Genomic DNA, 11,364 nt, shown 5'->3' with positions numbered 1-11,364 from the left:
GTAGGAAAAACAATTTTAAATAAAGCTTCCTTAAACCTTTTCATTGAAGCCTAGCTTCAATGTTGAATGAGGAAGCAAAGTATCTCATTAAAAAGTTGGTCTGCAAAGCACAAAGCTGGCCTGCAAGAGGACTTGAAGGAAGCAGGCTGAGTGTTTGAATAGTGAGATATTTGCTTTGCTCTCTAGATCCTTCAGTAAGCTAAAGTCCTTTCACCTGAATGTGTGTGATTTAGCCTAGTTTTCACATAAAATAATGTAATGGAAAATTCCTATTGACTAGGGATTACACTTCATGTGAAATTCCTTAGTGACATTCAGATTAATTCCATTGTCCACAATTTAAGCAACTTTCCATAGGAAATTAAAATCCCAAATCCAAGGACCTGGTATTTTCATGCTAAGGAATGCATTCCAGCATAAAGTGGAGTCTAATTTGCTTCACTGTGTGCATCTTAATATATCCAAAGGAGTAAAACTCAAAAGCAACCATAAGTCAGAATACTATAAAATACGCTCTGTTGAAAGAAGATATAATTCCTTCCAGAATAATGCGTAACTAAATTAACATATTTATTTGTAACTAATTTAACTTTTTTGAATTCTCATTTGCAAATGAGATTCATACAGTTAAAACTGAATTAAACCAATGTATTAGAAGGATCAAAATTTACACTATTCAAACATGACTCCTTAAGACTGACTTGAACATGTTCTTTCAATTTTATTCAGATCAGATGTCTCCAACTCCAGCCTTTACCATTTAAAAAATCAATTTAATACTATCAAAAGGTGATGTTCATTTTAATCCTGTTTGCCTTCACGCCACTGTCGTGAGCCTTCATTCCGGGCGATGTACACAAAGAGGGCCAGCGCCACATGGACAGCGAAGACTGCAACAATAGCAGCATAAAAATAACTGTCCCCAGTTGGACATCCAAAAGGCACCTTCAAATACGTAAGATTTAGTTGTGAAATATAATCCAATAGGAGCAGTGATCATTAGAGCTGTAAAGAACAGGAGCGACTTCAGTGTAAATGCTAATGAGCTTTCATTTCCAAACTCCGGAGGCTGCAGTGCATTCAGTGCTGCTTTATCCAGGCGCTCCATGGTGTCGCCCTTCTGGCCCCAGAGCTTGGCGGCAGGGGACTGGTCAAGGCGGTTCCAGTTCCTCTTGTTTTTGACTGCTTGTTTTATTTCATTATGGTCAGAGAAGATGCTTGATATGATTTCAATTATTTTCAATGTTTTAAGACTTGTTTCGTGGCCTAAAACATATGATCTATCCTTGAGAATGACCCATGTGCTGAAGAGAAGAATGTGTATTCCTCCTCCATTGGATGAAGTGTTCTGTAAATATCTGTTAGGTCCATTTGGTCTACAGTGCAGAGTATATCTGATGTTTCTTTGTTGGTTTTCAGTCTAGATGATCTGTCCAGTGCTGTAAGTGGGGTGCTGAAGTGTCCACATTAGTGTGTTGAAATCCACCTCTCCCTTTAGCTCTATTAATATTTTATTTATATATCTAGGTGCGCCAGTGTTGGGTGCATATGTATTTGCAATTGTTATATCCTCTTGCTGAATTAGCCCCTTTATTATATGTAATGTCCCTCTTTGTCCTTTTTATAGTTTTGGTCTTGAAATCTGTTTATTCTGATATAAATAAGTATAGTTACTCCTGCATTTTTTTTTTGTTTCCATTGGCATGGAATATCTTTTTCCATCTTTTTATTTTCAGTCTATACATGTCCTTATAGGCGACATGTGTGTCATGTAGGCAACAGATCACTGGGTCTTGTTTTTTGAATCCATTGAGCTACTCTATCTTTTGATTGGAGAGTTGAGTCCATTTCCATTCAATATTATTATTAATGAGTAAGGACTTCTGCCATTTTGGTTATTTGTTTTCTGGTTGTTTTGTGGTCTTCTCTTCCTTCCTTCCTGTCTTCCTTTTTGTGAACATAATTTTCTCTAGTGGTATGTTTAAATTATTTCCTTTTAATTTTTGGGTATTTGTTGTAGGTTTTTTGATTTGGAGTTATTATAATGCTTTCAAATAACATTTTATAACCCATTATTTTAAAGTGACGACAACTTAACAGTAATTGCAAAACAAACTTACAAACAGCAACAAAAAATTAATAAAAAGTGTACACTTTAACTTCATTCCCCCTCTACTTTTAAATTTTTTCTTGGTTCAATTTATATCTTATTACACTGTCCATGTTTTGAAAAAGTGTTTTGTTATTATTTTTGATAAATTCATCTTTTAGTTTTTCTACTTAAGATATGAGTAGTTTACACAATACAACTACAGCATTATAAACTTCTGTGTTTGCCTGTGTACTTTCTATTGCCAATGAGTGTTTTGCCTTCAGATGATATTTTGTTGCTTGTTAACACCTTTTTCTTTCAGATTGAAGAAATCCATTTAACCTTTTGTGAGACAAGTCTGAAGAAATCCGTTTAACCTTTTGTGAGACAAGTCTGGGTGTTGTGAAGTCCCTCAAGTTGTGGTTTGTTTCTTCTGGGAAAGTATTTCTCCTTCATGTTTGAAGAATATTTTCACTGGATATAGAATTCTAGGAAAATAGATTTCTTTCCTTCAGCACTTTAAATATGTCACACTCCTCTCTCCTGGTCTGTAAAGTTTCCACTGAGATGTCTGCTGTCAAATGTATTGGAGCTCCACTGTATGTAATTAGTTTCTTTTCTCTTGGTGCTTTTAGGGTCCTTTCTGTATCCTTGATCTTTGGCAATTTGATTATAAAATGTGTTGAGGTAGTCTTCTTTTGGTTAAACCTGCTTTGTGTTCAATAGCCTTGTATTTGGATATTGATCTCTTTCTTTAGGTTTGAGAAGCTCTCTATTAGTATCCCTTTGGGTAAACTTTCTGTCCCTATATCTTTCTCTGTCTTCCCTTAGAAGCCAATAACTTTAAGATTTTTCTTTTGATGCTATTTTCTAAATCTCATAGGTGTGCTTCATTTTTTTTTTTATCACTTTTTCTTTTGTCTTCTCTGACTGTGAGTTTTCAAACAGGCTGTCTTTAACTTCACTAATTATTTCTTCTGCTTGATCAATTCTGCTATTAAAGGACTATGATTCTTCAGTATGCCAGTTACATTTTTCAGCTGTAGAATTTCTGCTTCTTTTTAATTACTTCAATCTCTTTGTTAAATTTATCTGATAGAATTCTAAATTCCTTCTCTGTGTTATCTTGAATTTCTTTGAGTTTTCTTAGCACAGCTATTTTGAATTTTCTGTCTGAAAGGTCACATAGCCCTTTTTTTTCAAGATGGTCACAGGTGGCTTATTTCACTCATTTGTGAGGTCATCTTCCTGGATGGTGCTGATGCTAGTAGATGCTCTTCAGTGTCTTGGCATTAAACAGTTCAATATTTATTGTAGTCACCACAGTCTCAGCTTTTTTGTAACCATCATCCTTGGGAAGGCTTTTCAGATATTTGAAAGGACTTGTGATCTAAGATATATCTGATTCAGTAGGCACCTCAAGCCTCCCTTCTTGCTTTTTACAATTTTCTGTTTCCTGTACTCTGCTCAAATTCTTACCATTTCCTCTTTCATTTTTTTATTCATAATACCTAGGTACCTCTCCACAAATTGAAGTTGTGTTCAGTTTATGCTGGATGATGTTCCCTATTGCAATAGTATATTGCCGATTATTTTAAAATTTGTCTTTACAACTTCAACAAGTCTCCAGCTTTTTTTGACGAAATCCTTAAATATTCTTTAAAGATCTTCAGTTTTAGAGGAACAGCATAAATTCTATTTTACTCTAATAATTTTCTTCTTTCCCATCTTCAATATATTTTCAAATAAGAGAATGACATTCTTCTTATCTCATGTTTTGAAAATATGATTTTATGGCAGACCAACAGAAAACTCAAAGAAATATTAAGAAAACTCAAAGAAATATTTTCTGTGACTGGCAACAATAGCCCACTTGTAAGCATGTGTCTGAGGATGCTATCTACTTCCATTTATGTATAGTCAAAAATCCCAGTAAGTGCTTCTTCATGTTTTAAGAAAATTGAAACAACTTTCATTATGAAAACCTCAATATTACAGAAAAGCAGATCACTCTTATTTTACCAATGGTGTGTGCAAGGTGTGCATATTTAGCAGTTAAGATATTTTCATCTTCTTTGTAGTAAGTTTTGTAGCCTGAACAGAATTTGCTAAATTTTATATTTGAATGTTCAGGTATATGAACAAATTCTAGTTTGTAGTTGTATAAATTTGGGCCCGCTCTCAGGGATAGTAGTGTTTGGAGTTTCTGAGTGGCTTGTTAAAGTGAAATGGACAAGATGCATGGTAACATAGGACAAGAAATTCAGTGGGAGTGAGAGGTGAGTGTGTGTGAGTGTGTATTCCTTTCAGATCATAGTAAATGCTATGAGGAATTTAACCAGGGTGTTGTGATAAAGAGTAGCTGTAGGTAGAGAGTACTACCTTAAACAAGAAGAAAATAAAAGGCTTCTTTGGGAATGCAACATTTGAGGTGAGGCCACGATGTAAGACTACAGTAATAGGTAGAGGCCAGATCATGAATGTGCCTTGAAATCTGGGGTAGCAAGTTTGGATGTTATTATTAGTGTAGTGGAAGACTCTTACAAAGTTTAGAGCATGTGACTAACATGATCTGATTAACAGTTAAAACATTTTACACTTGCAGCTGGGTAATGAATAGACTGTAAAGGTAAGTAGTGAAGGAAGAACAACCAGTTAGGAGGCTACTGCAAGTGAGAGATGAAGGTGTGTAGGTATAATGTTGGCCCAGTGGAGGTTAAGTGGATGGTTTTGGAATGTATTTAGGAACTGGACATACTGGACTTGCTGATGGATTGGATGGAGGAATCAAGGATAATTAATATGTTTTTAGCTTGAGCAATTACCTTGATAATGGTGGCATTTATTGAGATACAAGAAGATTTAGAGAGAAAAGTCCAGGATTATGTTTTGAGCATGTTCAATAGATAAAGCCTGTTAGTCATTCAAGTGACGATAATGAGTAGCCAATTAGATCACTACACACGTCAGGAGATCATAGAGTCCATCATGGCTAAACACATAAATTTGGGAGTCATCAGTACATATCTGGTGTTTAAAACCATGGGAGTAGATGTGCTCATCTAGGGAGAGAGTATAGAGCCAGTAGAGAAGACCAAATATCACATCCTGGTGAGAGTCCATTAAATTGCAGTTGGCTGTCAGTATCTCCTTAAGCTCCTGACTGACCATTCTAACACTGAAGTCCACGTAAATGATTCTTTGGTAATATTTGCTTTGTGTTATAGTATGTGGTTTTTTTTAAATTTTCTGTTTACTCTAGAATGAATATGTACTCATTATTTTTGTTCAGCATCTTATTTCACATGCATTCATCAGATAAAACTTGCTATGTTGTTTAATTTATTGCCATCTTTATTTAGTATTGGTTTGCTTCATTTAGCAACTACTGAAAGGAATTATGTTAAAATTCTATAATATAACAGTGATTGTCAATTTATCAGTTTCTTCTTGTAAGTCTGATGGTCTCTGTTTCACATATTGTGAGGCTATGTTATTTGGTTTATACATATCCAGAATTGATAAAGATTCTGAGGCAGTTGTTTAATTTGGCATTATTTATAAGGTTTTAATTTTATTACATGTTTTTCTGTTTTAAAGCCAGCTCAGTCTGATGTCAATATATTTCACCAGCCTTCTGTTGATTATTTTTGTGTGTATAATTTCTTCATTATAAATAAAAAAATAAAGCTCTTAAAACTTTATTTTGCATAGGTACACACATGGCAGTAATGGAAAAATTAACTTGCAAATTCTTAACTAAAGAAAACCTTCATTTAAAAAAAACTTTATTTTAAAATAATTACAGATAGAGAGAAATTTGCAAAGATAATACAAAGAGTTCCTTTATAGTTTTCTTCAAGTTTACCCAGCTGGTAACATCTTACATAATTATAGCACAATATCAAAACCAAGAAATTGGCATTGACACAATGCCTGCCTATAGTTCTATATTCTATGCACATATAATATGTATAGTTGGTATTATCACATGTGTAGATTTTAATAACCAACACTGACTTAAAATACAAAACTATTCAATTACCACTAAGAACTCCTCCATGCTATCCCTTTACAGCCATGCCTACTCTCTAAAATCTATCATCCTTAAGCCCTAATAACCTCTAATCCATTCTGCATTTCTATACCTTTGTCAATTCAAGCATGTTATATGAATGGAATAAACAGTACGTGATCTTTTGAGACTGGCTTTTTTCACTCAACATAATCCATCCTTGAGATCGATCCAAATTGTGTGTATTAATACTTCATTTTTACTTATTTGTTCTTCAATTGATAAATACAAATTATATATACTTATCATATACAACTTGTTTTGATATATTTATACATGTAATGGCTTCATCAAGCTAGAACATATGCATTGCCTCACATACTTATCATTTTGTGGTGAGAACACTTAAAATCTATGCTCTTAGCAATTTTCAATAGTTAACTATAGTCACGATGTTGTACAATAGATCTGTTGAATTTATTCTTCCTACCTAACTGAAATTTTGTAAAATTTGACCAACATCTTCCCAGTCCTTGGAAGGACCAAATCACCAGTCTGTTTTCTACTTCTATCAGCTCAATTCTTTTAAGTTTCACATGTAAGTGAAATTATATGATACTTATCTTTCTGTGCCTGGCCTATTTCACTTAGCACAATGTCCTCCAGGTTCATTTCTGTAGTCACAAATGGCAGGATTTTCTTCTTTTAAAAGCTGAATAGTATCTGTTGTGTATATATGCCACATTAAATTCATCCATTCATCTATTGATGGACACTTAGCTTGATTCCATATTTGGCTATGGTGAATAATGCTGCAGTGAACATGGGAGTGCTGATATCCCTTCTACATACTGATTCCATTTCCTTTGGATGTATACCTGGCAACGAAATTGCTGAATCCACATGGTAGTTCTACTTTTCGTAAATTGTTATTTTATTTTATTTTTTAAGTTTCAGGGTACATGTACAAGATGTGCAGGTTTGTTATATAAGTAAACATGTACTATGGTGGTTTGCTGCACCTATCAACCCATCACCTAGGTATGAAGCACAGCATACATTAGCTTTTTTTCCTAATGCTCTCCCTGCCCCGCTGTCATCCCCCAAAAGGCCCCAGTGTGTGCTGTTCCCCTCCCTTTGTCCATGTGTTCCCATTGTTCAGCTCCCACTTATCACTGAGAATATGTGGTCTTTGGTTTTCTGTCCCTGCATTAGTTTGCTGAGGATGATCGTTTCTAGCTTCATCCATGTCCCTGCAAAACACATAATCTCACTCCTTCTACTGGTGACATAGTATTCCACGGTGTATGTGGACCATGTTGTCTTTATACAGTCTATCATTGATGGGCATTTGAGTTAATTTCACAACTTTGCTATTGTGAATAGTGCTGCAATGGACATATGCATGCATGTATCTTTATAACATAATGATTTATACTCCTTGGGGTATATACCCAGTAATGAGATTGCTGGGTCAAATGGTCTTTCTGCTTATAAATCCTTTCAGGAATTGCCACGCTGTCTTCCACAATGGTTTAATTAATTTACATTCCCACCAACAGTATAAAAGCATTCCTATTCCTCCACAACCTCACCAGCATCTGTAGTTTCTTGACTTTTTAATAATCACCATTCTGACTTGCATAAGATAGTATACTATTGTGTTTTTGATTTGCATTTCTCTAATGATCAGTGATGTTAAGCTTTGTTTCATACATTTGTTGGCCCACGTATGTCTTCTTTTAAAAATTTCCTGTTAATGTATTTTGCCCATTTTTCAATGGGGTTCTTTTTTCTTGTAAATTTTGTTCAAGTTCCTTGTAGATTCTGGATATTACATCTTTGTCAGATGGATAGATTGCAAAAATTTTCTCCTATTCTGTATGTTGTCTGTTCACTCTAGTGATGGTTTCTTTTGCTGAGCAGAAGCTATTTAGTTTAATAAGATCCCATTTGTCAAATTTTGCTTGTGTTGCAATTGCTTTTGGTAATTTCATCATAAAATCTTTGCCCGTGCCTATATCCTAAATGGTATTGACTAGATTTTCTTCTAGGGTCTTTATAGTTTTGAGTTTTGCATTTAATTTTTTAATCCATCTTGGATTAATTTTTGTATAAGGTATAAGGAAGGGGTCCAATTTCAATTTTCTGCATATGAATAGCCACTTCTTCTAGCACCATCTGTTAAATAGGGAATCCTTTCCTCATTGCTTGTTTCTGTCAGATTTGTCAAAGATCAGATGGTTGTAGATTTGTGTAGTTTTACTTCTGAGTTCTTGATTCTGTTCCATTAATCTATCTGCCCATTTTTGTACCTCTACCATGCTGTTTTGGCTACTACAGCCTTACGGTATTGTTTGAAGTCAGGTAGTGTAATGCCTCCAGCTTTGTTCTTTTTGCTTAGAATTGTCCTGGCTATACAAACTCTTTTGTGATTCCATATGAATTTTTTCTAATTTACTGCCTTTTAGTGTTGCTTTAGGGTAGGAAAGAAAATGGGGTTCCAATCCTCATCTTTGAGATCCATCCAGGGCAACCTGCTGATAGATGTGGAGGGCTGCACGTTGGGGATGCTATTTTGGCAGTCAATGGAGTTAACCTATGAGTGAGAACATGCGGTATTTCATTTTCTGTTCTTGTGTCAGTTTCCTGAGGATGATGGTCTCCAGGATCATCCATGTCCCCACAAAAGACACGAACTCATCGTTTTTGATGGCTGCATACTATTCCATGGTGTATATGTGCCACATTTTCCCTGTCCAGCCTATCATCGATAGGCATTTGGGTTGGTTCCAGGTCTTTGCTATTGTAAACAGTGCTGCAATGAACATTCATTTGCATGTGTCCTTATACTAGAGTGATTTATAATCCTTTGGATATATACCCAGTAATGGGATTGCTGGGTCAAATGGAATTTCTATTTCTAAGGCCTTGAGGAATCTGCCTCACTGTCTTCCACAATGGTTGAACTAGTTTACACTCCCACCAACAGTGTAAAAGTGTTCCTTTTTCTCCACATCCTCTCCAGCATCTGTTGTCTCCAGATTTTTTAATGATCGCCATTCTAACTGGCGTGAGATGGTATCTCAATGTGGTTTTGATTTGCATCTCTCTAATGACCAGTGATGATGAGCATTTTTTCATATGTTTGTTGGCCTCATGTATGTCTTCTTCTGTAAAGTGTCTGTTCATATCCTTTGCCCACTTTTGAATGGGCTTGCTTGTTTTGTTCTTGCAAATCTGTTTAGTTCTTTGTATATTCTGGAAATCAGCCCTTTGTCAGATGGGTAAACTGCAAAAATTTTTTCCCATTCTGTTGGTTACCGATCCACTCTAGTGACTGTTTCTTTTGCCGTGCAGAAGCTGTGGAGTTTGATTAGGTCCCATTTGTCTATTTTGGCTTTTGTTGCCAATGCTTTTGGTGTTTTGGTTATGAAGTCCTTGCCTACACCTATGGCCTGAATGGTTTTGCCTAGATTTTCCTCTAGGGTTTTTATGGTGTTAGGTCTTATGTTTCAGTCTTTAATCTATCTGGAGTTAATTTTAGTGTAAGGTGTCAGGAAGGGGTCCAGTTTCTGCATTCTGCACATAGCTAGCCAGTTTTCCCAACACCATTTATTAAACAGGGAATCCTTTCCCCTTTGCTTGTTTTTGTCAGGTTTGTCAAAGATCAGATAGATGGTTGTAGATATGTTGTGTTGCCTCCAATGCCTCTGTTTTGTTCCATTGGTCTATATGTCTGTTTTGGTACCAGCACCATGCTGTTTTGATTACTGTAGCCTTGTAGTATAGTTTGAAGTCCAGTAGTGTGATGCCTCCTGCTGTGTTCTTTTTGCTTAGAATTGACTTGGCTATGTGGGCTCTCTTTTGGTTCCATATGAAGTTTAAGGTGGTTTTTTCCCATTCTGTGAAGAAGGTCATTGGTAGCTTGATGGGGATACCATTGAATCTATAAATTACTTTGGACAGTATGGCCATTTTCATGATATTGATTCTTCCTAACCATGAAAACGGAATGTTTCTCCACCTGTTTGTGTCCTTGCTTATTTCGTTGAGCAGTGGATTATAGTTCTCCTTGAAGAGGTCCTTTACATTACTTGTTAGTTGTATTCCTAGGTATTTTATTCCCTTTGTAGCAATTGTGAATGATAGTTCATTCTTGATTTGGCTCTGTTTAAGTCTGTTATTGGTGTATAGGAATACTTGTGATTTTTGCACATTGATTTTGCATCCTAAGACTTTGCTCAAGTTGCTTATCAGTTTCAGGAGATTTTGGGCTGAGATGATGGGATCTTCTAGATATACAATCATGTCGTCTACAAAGAGAGACAATTTGGCTTCCTCCTTTCCTATTTGAATACCCTTTATTTCTTTTTCTTTTTCTTTTGATTGCTCTGGCTAGAACTTCCAGTACTATATTGAATATGAGTGGTGAGAAAGGGCATCCTTGTCTAGTGCCAGATTTCAAAGGGAATGCTTCCAGGTTTTGCCCATTCAGTATGATATTGGCTGTTGGTTTGTCATAAATAGCTTTTATTATTTTGAGACACGTTCCGTCAATACATAGTTTATTGAGGGTTTTTAGCATAAAGGCTGTTGAATTTTGTCAAAGGCCTTCTCTGCATCAATTGAGATAATCATGTGCTTTTTGTCTTTGGTTCTGTTTATGTGGTGAATTACGTTAATAGACTTCCATGTGTTGAACCAGCCTTGCATTCCCGGGATGAATCCTACCTGATCATGGTGAATAAGCTTTTTGATGTGCTGTTGCAATCGGCTTGCCAGTATTTTATTGAAGATTTTTGCCTCTATGTTCATCATGGATGTCGACCTGAAGTTTTCTTTTCTTGTTGAGTCTCTGCCCGGTTTTGGTATCAGGATGATGTTGGTCTCATAAAATGATTTGGGAAGGATTCCCTGTTTGTGGATTATTTGAAATAGTTCCAGAAGGAATGGTACCAGCTCCTCTTTGTGTGTCTGGTAGAATTCGGCTGTGAACCCATCTGGACCTGGGCTTTTTTTGTGTGGTAGGCTCTTAATTGCTGCCTCAACTTCAGATCTTGTTATTGGTCTATTCAGGGTTTCAGCTTCTTCCTGGTTTAGGCTTGGGAGGAGGCAAGTGTTCAGGAATTTATCCATTTCTTCCAGGTTTACTAGTTTATGTGCATAGAGTTGTTTGTAATATTCTCTGATGATGGTTTGAATTTCTGTGGAATCTGTGGTGATTTCCCTTTATGGTTTTTTATTGCATCTATTT

General features: G+C 35.7%; 1 pseudogene; it reads right to left on the bottom strand.

The window, feature by feature from the left end:
- Window positions 1-801: 801 nt before the first annotated feature.
- Window positions 802-1,108, bottom strand: LOC100412351 (vacuolar ATPase assembly integral membrane protein VMA21 pseudogene; annotated as a pseudogene).
- Window positions 1,109-11,364: the final 10,256 nt, after the last annotated feature.

This window comes from Callithrix jacchus, chromosome X (genome assembly GCF_049354715.1).
Source record: "Callithrix jacchus isolate 240 chromosome X, calJac240_pri, whole genome shotgun sequence".
Classification (NCBI taxonomy): Eukaryota; Metazoa; Chordata; class Mammalia; order Primates; family Cebidae; genus Callithrix; species Callithrix jacchus.
This window is presented reverse-complemented; position numbering and strand designations above follow the sequence as displayed.